Raw genomic sequence first — 12,212 nt, 5'->3', positions numbered from 1 at the left:
CCCGCGAGGACCTAATATTAGCAAAGGTTGTTAAAAATGGTCAATAATGTATGAGTTACTATTTGGGCAGGGTTTGAATTAATATGTTCCTTCTTTGGCAGTTTTGGGGGAAACTTCTAGAGAGGCCGTGATTGCTTATTCTGCAGCAAATTTTGGTGTTAAAAAGGATAGGGGATTGGTTTTGGAGTTTTTTTTTCAGTTCTAGGGGAAGGGTCTTTGGTAGTAGTGTTCTCTAGGATAGATTTTCCAGATTTTGTTTAGAATAGAATAGAGAGGTGGGAGTTTGTTTGTTATTAAGAATCCAAGAGTGGAATATGGTATTGTTTGATGCAGGTTTAGAGTCAAGCTTATGTAGGTGTGAAGGTGAAGTCTTGAGATCTTGAGGAGGCTTTTGGAAGCCATTATTGCTATTAATAATACTTCATTGTTATAGGGTCAAATTAGATTGAGATGTTGTAAAGTGAAGCCAATAGGCTCACCATTCTGTGTTGCAAATCGACTTGAAGTTTCAATAATAATCTTTAAAGTTTGTGGATCAATTTGTTGTTCAGTTTCATCTATTTTGTTAACATATATATATACCAAATTTGTATATGTGTTTGGAGTGTTGGTTGTGGCAGGCCAGTGCGGGTTTTCAATCTCACTAGGCATCAGTGGTATGAGAGCCAAAAGATTTTGAGTGTGCAAGCAGATTCGTCGGAGGGAGGTAGCTTGCACCAGGTTTGACTTTGTGGATGTTGGGAAAATAAATGCAAGAGGATTCCCACATGGTTGGGGTAGATTTGGAATTAGAAGCAGGGGAAGAGGTGATAATTTTGTTCATGATGATGATTTCAAAGCCTTGAGAAGGCAGGTTGAAACCTTACAAGATGAGATAAGAAGAGGGTTTGCAAGTATAAGAGACTCAGGTAGTGATGAAGATGAAAGTACTGAAAATGCAAGTCAAGCTGGGAATCAAAGAAGTGCTAGGGTAGCAACAATAGCCCATGATCCTTTGGTAATTGAATTATCAAAGATTGGGAAAAGGCCAAAAATGGATGTACCTACCTTCAGTGGAAGCTTAAACTCAAAAGAATTGATCAATTGGCTGAATGAAATGGATGAGTATTTTGAGTTTGAGGAGATAAAAGACCCAGACAAAGTGAAATTTGCTAAGACGGGATTGAAAGGTCATGCTTCAATATGGTGGAGAGAGGTGCAATTGGAAAGAGGAAGAACTAGAAAAGATAAAATTATTAAATGGGATAAAATGGTGGAGAAATAAAAAAGACAATTTGTTCTCGTAGATTATCAATTGGACTTGCTCAAAAATATGGAAGGATTGAAACAAGGGAGTAGGAATGTGAAAGAGTACACTAAGGAATTCCACAAAATTCTTATAAGGACTGGACATTCAAAAGTGACAAAAGAGAAGACTGCAAGGTACATTAATGGATTAAGGTCAAGTATTCAAGAGGAAATGGCAATGGTTAGAGTTGTGACAATGGAGGATGCCTATCAAACAACATTATAGGTTGTAGAAAAATTGAACAAGAGGTTTGAAAATAAGCAAAAACAAAGAGGACATGGAGGTAAGGTAGGAGGAAGAACCTACAAGAATAAAGAGAATCAGCAAAAAGGATTAAAAAGTGAAGAGAGAAGCAATAGGACAACAAGAAATGATGAGGGACAAAGTTCAAGAGACCAAAATTTTAGAGGTAGAGGTAGAGGTCGTGGTTATGGAGGAGGTTTATTCAATGGCACATGTTTCAAATGTGGAGGAGAGGGGCACCAACCCTATGAGTGTCCACAAGTGGAGGAGAAACCAAGGAGGAAACAAGAGTATCAAGGAAGGGCAATGAATGTCAATGAAGAAGAAGAGGCACCTTCCTCACAATCAGAAGATGCAGAAGGAGGAGAAACCCTGATGACAAGAAAACTTCTTAATGATAACAATGAGCCTATGCAAAGGAAAAAGTTGTTCAAAACAAGGTGCGAGTGTGAAGGGGAGGTATATAACATCATTGTGGACAGCGGAAGCACAAACAATCTTGTGTCCGAGGAGATGGTAAAGAAGTTAAAACTTGAAAGGATAAAACATCCTAACCCATACTAGATAGGTTGGGTTCAAGATAGTCAGAAGTTGCTTGTGAATGAGCAGTGTAATGTGAAGTTCAAGATTGGAAACTATAGTGATGAAATCCTATGTGATATCATCCCCATGGATGCTTGTCACATTTTGCTTGGAAGACCCTGGCAATATGACAAAAAAGCCATACATGATGGGTGTGCCAACACCTATACAATTGTGAAGAATGGAGTGAAGCATAAGTTGAAACCTTTGAAGGAGGAAAATGTACAAGTTTGTGGTAATGCTAGAGTTTGTTTAGTTGATGCTAGAAAATTTCTTGATGGTATGAAGCATGGGAATTTTTGTTTTGCTATTATTCCTAAAACTAACAAAGATGTGGATGAAGAAATTCCTACAGAAGTTGTAGATTTGTTGCAAGAGATCTAGGACATAGTGTCTAATAATGCACCGAAGGGACTCCCACTGCTAAGAAAAATTAGCCATCAAATAGATTTGGTTCCAACAGCCAGTTTACCAAACAAGGCAGCTCACAAAATGACTTCTACTGAGACAAAAGAGCTCAATAGGCAAGTGGCAAAGTTATTGGAGAAGGGTTTGATTCGAGAGAGCTTGAGTCCGTGTGCAATGCCTATTGTGTTATCACCGAAGAAGAACAGAGAATGGAGGATGTTCATTGAGTCCAGAGCTATCAACAAGATCACAATAAAATACATATTTCCATTACCCCGGATGGATGACATCATGGATTGCTTGAGTGGGGCTAAATACTTTACCAAAATTGATTTGAAGAGCGGGTAAGGATACGAGAAGGGGATGAGTGGAAGACTACATTCAAGACAAAAGAAGGTTTGTATGAGTGGTTGGCCATGCCATTTGGGCTACCCAATGCACCCATGACGTTTATGAGGCTTATGAATGAAGTTTTGAAAGAGTTTCTTGGAAGGTTTGTGATTGTGTACTTAGATGATATTCTTATTTTCAGTAAGACACTAGAGGAGCATTTAGATGTGTGTTTGAAAAACTTAAAAAAGAGAAATTGTTGATCAATCTTAAGAAATGTAGCTTTGTGAAGGAGTTGGTATACTTGCGTTTTGTAGTGTCAAGTGAAGACCTCAAGATGGACCTGGAGAAGGTGAAAGCAATCTTGGAGTGGCCTACACCAAAAACAGTGATCAAGGTGAGATCATTTCATGGTTATGCTAGTTTCTACAAAAAGTTCATAAGAGGATTTAGTAGCATATGTGCCCCACTAACAAAGACTGTGAGAGGTGATAAAAGGGATTTCAGGTGGACTTCAGGGGCAGCAAAGAGTTTCAATGTGTTGAAGGCAAAAATCACAGAGCAACCTATCTTAGCACTTCCGAATTTCAACAAGGTTTTTCAAGTAGATTGTGATGCAAGTGGTAGTGCCATTAGAGATGATTTGAGCCAAGAAGGTAAACCCATTGCTTACTTTAGTGAGAAGTTAAATGATGCTAAGAAGAAGTATTTTGTGTATGATCAGGAATTTTATGCTATGATGCAAGCATTGAAAAAGTGGAGACACTACCTTTTGCGAAAAGAATTTGTCTTGTACACTGATCATCAAGCATTACAATATTTGTGCAGCCAAGGTAAGCTAAGTCAAAGGCATATGAAGTGGATTGAATTCTTACAAAGTTATACCTTTGTTTTGAAACATACAAGTGAGGAGTCTAACAGAGTTGCAGATGCTTTAAGTAGGAGGCAAAATTTGTTGATTGAAATGCAGGTTGAAGTTGTTGATTTTGATGAGTTCAAGGAGTTGTATGAAGAAGATCCCGATTTTGGAGAGGCGTGGAAGGCTTGTAAGGAGCCTATTGCAATAGATAGAACAAGGTGGTTGGATTATTTGATCCAAGATGGTATGTTGTTCCAAAGTAATCAGTGATGCATTCCTAAGAGTTCTATGAGATTGAATTTGAATAAGGAAAAACATAGTGGAGGTCTTGCAGTATATTTTAGTTTTGATAAGACCATAGCGCTTGTTGGAGAAAAGTACTATTGGCCTCAAATGCAGCAAGATGTAAAGAAATATGTTCAAAGTTGTAGGATTTGTCAAATAGCAAAGGGTGTTAGTCAAAACATTGGATTGTATCACCCACTACTTGTACTTGAGAGACCATGGGAGGAGCTTAGCATGGATTTTGTTCTTGGATTACCAAGAACACAAAGGGTTTATGATTTCATCTTTGTGGTTGTTCATAGGTTTTCCAAAATGGCACATTTATCCCATGTAAAAAGACTAATGATGTTGTGCATATTGCAAACTTGTTTTTCAGATAAATAGTGAGACTACATGGACTTCCGAAGAGAATTGTTTCAGATAGAGATACAAAGTTTGTGGGCTACTTTTGGAGGACCTTGTGGGAGAAGATTAAGACTGATTTAAAATTCTCTTCAGTTTACCATCCTCAAATAGATGGCCAAACAAAGGTGGTGAATAAGAGCTTGGGAAATTTGTTGAGATGTCTAGTTGGAGACAAGCCAAAGGTGTGGGACTTGATTCTACCTCAAGTAGAATTTGTCTACAACAACTCAGTGAATAGAAGTATAGGTAAATCTACATTCCAAATAATTTATGACAGCAATCCAAGAGTTGTTTCAAATTTAAAAAGGATTGATAGTGTTGAAAAAAAAAAGTGCAGAGGCGGAGGATTTTGCAAATCACCTGAAGAGGTAAGAAATCACATCAACAAAATGAATTTTCAATATAAATCTAAGGCTGATTTGAAGAGGAGACATAAGGAGTTTCAGGTTGGAGATGAAGAAATGGTGCACTTGAGAAAAGAAAGATTTCCAGTAGGTACTTACAATAAGCTCAAAATGAAGAAATTTGGTCCATGTAAGATTGTAAGTAAACATGATTCAAGTAATGCATATGAACTAGAGCTGCCTAAAGGGTTCAATATATCTCCTATTTTCAATGTTTCAGATCTTATAAAGTATTATGAAGGTGAATTTTCAGGTGACATCACAAAGACACAGTTGAGCATTCTAGGATCTGTTTCAAATAAGTGCGAAATAGAGACAATTTTGGACAGCAGGATGAGTAAGAGTACAAGAAACAAACAATACTACGAATATTTGGTAAAATGGCTTGAAAGACCTATTGAAGACTCATCTTGGCTATCCAAAGCAGAAGTTAAAGGCCTTGGTTTTCCTCTTGACAAGTGAGTTGGTCACTTTTCTTTCTACCATGGGTGTCTGATGTAGGGCATCCTCCACATAGGGAAAGAATCTCTGCACAAATTTTAAATTTCTTTCCATGCAAAGAATATTAATTTATGGCTGGGTTGTGGAGTCCTCCCGTGAGGACCTAATATTAGCAAAGGTTGTTAAAAATTGTCAGTAACGTATGAGTTACTATTTGGGCAGGTTTTGAATTAATATGTTCCTTGTTTGGCAGTTTTGGGGGAAAATTCTGAGGCTGCGATAGCTTATTCTGCAGCAGATTTTGGTGTTAAAAAGGATAGGGGGTTGATTTTGGAGTTTTTTTTTAGTTCTAGGGGAAGGGTCTTTGGTAGTAGTTTTCTCTAAGATAGGGTTTCCAGATTTTGTTTAGAATAGTGTAATGTCCCCAATCAGGGATTAACAGTAATAATTCTATTTAATATGTTTATAGTATCTATCAATTCTATTTTAAGGAGACACTTCTGATTAAATCTGAGAATATAATTCCGTATTGATCATTGACTAGCATTAATTGATTATTATGCATGATTTACAATAAAGGGAAGACTCGTAACATAAGTCAGATCATAGCTTAAGCCTGCAACCGATAGCTTGATTATGGATAACCCTGCAATAACAAGGATGTACACACAATACCTACAAGCATATACATATTATAGGTTGGCCTAAACTATCAATACTAGCATGCAGATAGAGAAAAAGTATCATAGGCAAAAAGGGAGAGCAAGGGACTATTGGTCTACCAAATCCAAGGGCTGGTTGCTTTTAACCCCCTTGCTAGATGGGTAGTCTCCCTATGCTTCCCCTCTAAACCTTAATACTTTCAAACACTCAAATATCTTCTCTGTTTTGGGAAGACTGGCAGGGAGATTGTAATTGGCTCCTTGAGTCCATGGGTCTCTGACCACATGACAGCCCCTCGTTGCCACTGGTTACCTTCTCCAGTGCTCTCCCCAAGATAGAGTTGGAACATTATCCTCACATTTCTTAATGGTAATCAGAAATATACATCTAATGTATTATCCATTTATTCCATAGTTGTAAGCAGACATCAATATATACATATATTAAATTCTGTTACAGAGTAGAGTTATTATTATAATGTTGTGAACATACAGTGATACTGTAAATGTGATTAAAGATATCATCATAATGCTGTAAACATACAATCATACAGTAATACTGTGAATTTAATTAAAATTATTATCTTAATACTGTGAATTTAATTACTTTATTATCTTAATGTTAATGCTGTGAATATTCAGTGTCATGGCTCATACCTGTGGCTGTGACCCTTCCTTATGGCCTAAATGCAACTTACCACTTCCGCGGAGGTCTGGGAACTTCCATGATGGGTGTTTCTGTGATTAATTACTTCCAATAATTCCAGTTATCTTTTCGTATATATGTCCAATACCTCTTACTGATCCATCTGATTCTGTTCCTTTATATCTCTCAATGAGAGGGAGAGGTTGCACCTCTTCATCATGTATGCCCTTTGGCAAGAGACATAACCTTTCACCATTAGCACCCTTTGAAAGAGTGCAATTCTTCATTATTTCTGCCCTTTCAAAGGGACAACAACCTTTCACAGTCAGATCTGCACTTCTATTCCCAAATGATCCCCCTCCCAAATGAGGTTCTCTTCTCCCTTTTATATCTCACATTTGAGGGACTTACAGCTTTTCATCCCATGTCTTTTGACCATTCATTAACTTAATTAAATTTTCATTATATTTAATTTTATTTTATTTTTATTTTTATTTTTTTTCTTTTGAATTTTTAATTTTATTATTATTATTCACTATTAAATTCTTATTCAAAGTGGGGACATTACAAATAGAATAGAGAGGTGGGAGTTTGTTTGTTACTAAGAATCCAAGAGTGGAATATGGTATTGTTTATTGCAGGTTTAGAGTTAAGTTTTTGTAGGTGTGAAGGTGAAGTTTGGAGATCTTGAAGGAGGCTTTTGGAAGCCATTATTGCTGTTAATAATACTTCATTGTTACAGGCCTGTGAACAGGTCAAATCAGATTGAGATGTTGTAAAGTGAAGCCAATAGGCTCACCATTTTGTGTTGCAAATCTACTTGAAGTTTCAATAATAATCTTTAAAGTTTGTGGATCAATTTGTTGTTCAGTTTCATCTATTTTGTTAACATATATATATATATATATATATATATATATATATACCAGATTTGTATGTGTGTTTGGAGTGCTGGTTGTGGCAGGTTAGTGCGGGTTTTCAATCTCACTGTGTATCATGAAGATGTTGTCAAAAACCCTAAATGCCCTTGCTGGAGTGATACTGAAAACTATGAAATCAGGTTTTTTGATGATAATTGCTGCTGTGAGCTGCCATAAATCAGTGAAGACTGCTGTATTGTGCTGCTGAAACTTTAATTGAATGACAAAGATTACCGCTGTTATGATGAAGATAATGGTCAAACCCCTGCTATTTCTGCCTTTTCCATCTTTGTCAAATTTCTCTTTTTTAATAAGGAGTCCCTATGTACATAGATGTTATTTCTGCCTTTATTTCGATCAAAATGAATTACCTGCTTCCAGCTACACACCTTTAATAGCAATTTCAACTAAAAATCATGACCCTTCATGGTAAAAGTGTGCTCTCAGCAGCAGCAGACGCAACTTTTGTAAAATCCAGTCACCCTAATATATGTGCACAGCCTTATGATTACATACTTTAGAAGTGGACTAATTGGCCCTCTATCAAGTGTTCACATGTCTATGTGGGGTACAATTTTGACATAAAAATGTACCTCCATTGTAGGATGTCCACTACAGTGCAGAGACTTGTATCCCTCTTCACTTGGCATGCACTTCTGTATTACCTCAGCAGTTTCAAAATTTGAAATGATATTCACCTCATATGGCGCATGACTGATCATGTTCTGTGTCTTTTGGTTTTTAAAAGTTTGCATACCCTTTCTAGAGCCTGTGCCAGTCAACGGCTGTGTGTTTTTTGTAAACCTGAAACTTTCCTCACCTCAGATGGGTGTTTGCTTTTTACTTGCGATTCATACTTTTGTTTTGAAAACTCACTTTCCTGTTGTGAGGTCCATGCCCATCCATACTGATGTGATTTTTGAAATTTCAAACTCGTGTGCATTCATTAAATGGTGTGTGACAGTCAACTAAGAGGCAAGTTTTAGATCAAAACTTTGTGTTTAATCCTCATAAGGACATGCCTATACTCTGCCTATGAACTTATAAACCTTGAAACAAAAGTTTTTCCCTTATCTTATATAGCATGCTCCTTCATCAGCCTTGCAGACTTCTGTTTTTGACAACCTGTTTATGTTGTTCATGGAACACACCAGCATGTTGTGTGTGCATTTTTTGACAAACAAACATCTGTCTAAAGGCATGCTCCATGATACCATCATGCAAAATTTTCAACTTAGCACCAAATTCTGACATTTTTCCTTGTTTATGACATGCTTCAATGAATAGCAATAGGAAATTTCTGACATAAATGCCTTAACAGATATCTACATCACTTCTTAATTGATTAACTGCAGATATATATGTCACTTCTTCATTGATTAACTGTTCTTTGTGTTTCCATTTGAAATCTCTTTCTGTTTTCCCAGCATAAGGTACAGAAGGACAACAAAAAAACATAGGTGTGCAAACAAACTTTAAAACATGGCTCATTCTTAAGGGGACAACAAAGTTTATAGCTTGGAATTTCTCACAATACAAAAGTTTTGTATGGGTACAACAACTAGGGCTGAGGGGCATCTTTAGTGTGACACTCTCAGGGAGAGATTTTCATTATCAGTGGTCGATAAGTAACTGGGGGGATCCTTATCTTGATAAGCAATCTCATTCTCAGAACTAGTTGATGGGTTCAAGTAGATAGGTGGCTCCGATTTGCTTCAGGCATCTTCCAAACATATCCATGACCACAATAGTACACGTAATGCACTAATATTCAATGTCCATGATTCATATTTCACGGAATGATTAAGCAGATAAAGTAATCAGAATTCCTTTCAGATAGTGACAAAAGAAATGTAGTCCATAAAAGAGGTTATAAACAGCAGTAATGAATTAAGTGCAAGCATTGTTAATCAGAATTCTTTTGAGATAATGACAGATGAAATGTATATAGATGAATGAAAATGGCAGAAGTTACATTCAACCCAATAAGAACAGTAAAGACTAGGTAGTTGTATATCTAGAAAGAACGCAATAATTACAAACTGGTTTTTGCTAACAATTTTAAAATTGTTAACAACCAACGTAAATGTTTCATGTATGTGGAATCTACACAACATAAACACTGTGGGTGATATCATGTTTTTATTGTTGTAAGTTTATATAAATAGTCAATAAGGTATAGTGGCATTAAGTGTAAAGAAAAATAAGAATGCATACAAAACAAGACCATGTATGAGGTGCAATAGGTTGTATGAAAGACTTTCCAAGCATCACAGAGCTTTTGCAAAGTTATCAAGAGGTTTGTAACAAAGTGAGAAGTCTCATAGGCCTAAGGCATAATCTAATATATCAATTGAAGGCAGAGTCAGAGTTAATGGAATAGTTGAAAGATCCATGTATGGAGTTTATAAAGGTGTTGAAAATCCTATCCCAGTATTGAAATTATGCTATAGGTAGTGTTGTGACGTATTCACACATCGCCCCATTGCAAATGGGGACCCCCACTTTTTGCTTTCTGGGGTTAGCCCTTTTGGTTTTGTTGTTAGTCGTTTTTGTGTCTTAGCCTTTGCATTGAAGGGATTGAGTCAGGTGGATCTCCTCAAGAGGTCAGGTCAATTGAGTGATTAGGCATTATTTAGATCATTCCTAGGGTGTTTTTTGTGTACTATCCGGTCGCACTTCAAGTTGCTAAATCAAACCTTGGTTGAATGCATAATGTCCTCCTAAGTCCCATCCCTTACATCAAGGACAGGGCGAATTCGCCTTGAGGAGTCTGGAATGTCATCCTAATCCTCAAATGTCCCGAAATTTGGCGTTGTCTGGAATGTCATCCTGATCCTGAAATTTGACAAAGTCTGGAAAATTGAAGAATCCTCCAGAAACTAGATTTTGCATTATAACTCCTGGAGGTTCGAAACCACTCTCAAACATCCTGACAATATATATGGAATATAACTTAAAGTATAAGTGACATTTTCAAATGTTATATTCCATATATGAATCCTAACGGAGAGACTAACATGTCAAATTTCGCTCCTGACCCTTCCAAAGGGTCCAGAGTGAATTTTCTCAAAGGGTCATGTACCTTCCAAAGGTACCAAAGCGAAATCCTTGAGGAGACCTAATTCTTCACCAAAGTCATTAAATGGTTGTCATTTTGAGAAAAAGGGCAAATTTGCAAGATCATGGAGAGAAAAGGATCAAAGTTCAAGTCTAAGACAAAACTAAGTGAAAAGAGATGTGAATTAAGCCTAAAAATGCAAAATTCGCTCCTGACCCTTCCAAAGAGTCCAGAGCGAATTTCACCTAAGCTCCTGACCCTTCCAAAGGGTCCAAAGCAAATTTCTTCAAGAAGCCTTGTACCTTGCTCAAACCTTTGAACTAACCTATTCCTAAGCATGTTTTAGGGCAAAAGACTTGTTTTGATGAGAAAAGGATGAGAAATGAAGTTTTATGAAAGAAAATTGAGCAAAATGCAAAATTCGCTCCTGACCCTTCCAAAGGGTCCAGAGCGAAAATCTCATTATAGGTCCTATCCTTGGAGAGGGTCTAGAGCGAATTTCATTATAGGGCCTGTCCTTGGAGAGGGTCCAAAGTGAATTTCATTATAGGGCCTGTCCTTGGAGAGGGTCCAGAGCAAATTTCATTATAGGGCCTGTCCTTGGAGAGGGTCCAAAGCGAATTTCATTATAGGGCATGTCCTTCCAGAGGGTCCAAAGTGAAATTGATCCCAATGCCTTCTTGTTAATGGTTTGAAGTGAGAAACACCATGTTAGGATGAATATATCATAAGTGCTTGACACCATTTTTTTTTGTTCGTTTTGCAGATCAAAAAAATCAAGATGGAGGAAGATCAGGCCAGGACAAGGGTGACCTCTTCAAGTTTCATCATCATCAAGGACACTTCAAATGCGTGAGAGAGGACTCAAAGTACTTCCAAGTTGAAGGACTTCAAGTGTTCAAGAAATTGCAAGCAATGGAGCTTACCATCTTCAAGGACCTCATTCTATCACATGAAGAAATCACAAGATAGCAGAGAAGAAGAAATGACTTGACCATGAAGAAGCCTCATCAAGCACAGGAGAGCCAAGGAAAGGTACATCGTTTCTCAAATACATCAAGGACGTAGGAGGATCAACCAAAGGTCATCACAAAGGAAGTACCAGACAAGGTGGCATCCCAGTCAAAAAGGTCCACATAAGCGTGTCCAAATTCAGTGAATCATGCCTATTCATGAAGGCACAAACTTCGATGTACCTACCCCTGTTTCTTATTGGTTCTCAAGCATTGAATGTAATTTTCTCATTGGCTAAAGGAGTTTGTTGTAACAAACCCTAATTAGGGTTTTCTATCTTGTAATCCTAGCCATTCATTCTAAATCAATCAGAGCCATTGAATTGTAAAGAGCTCTCTATATAAAGCTCTAGCTCTTCATTTGTAAAGGGTTAATAGAGGTTAGAATAGCTAATAGCCAAGAGTTAGTAGCTAGAATAGTGGAATAGTAATTAGAATAGAGTAGGAAGAGAAGGCAAGAAATTGTTGCCTTGGTTGTAAAAAGACTCCATTTTCATTGAAGATATGGTGAAATATGTCGTTTCTTAGCAATGTGCATGGTTTCTTGTTGAATCTTCATATTAAATGGTAAATGATTAGATTGAATGGAGAAAATTATTGAATGCACTCGTGTGGAATCCACCTAGTCCATACCACTAGCCTCTTGTTGATTGTAAGGGCGCCCT

The sequence above is a fragment of the Cryptomeria japonica genome, chromosome 6, assembly GCF_030272615.1.
Source record: "Cryptomeria japonica chromosome 6, Sugi_1.0, whole genome shotgun sequence".
Classification (NCBI taxonomy): domain Eukaryota; kingdom Viridiplantae; phylum Streptophyta; class Pinopsida; order Cupressales; family Cupressaceae; genus Cryptomeria; species Cryptomeria japonica.
This window is presented reverse-complemented; position numbering follows the sequence as displayed.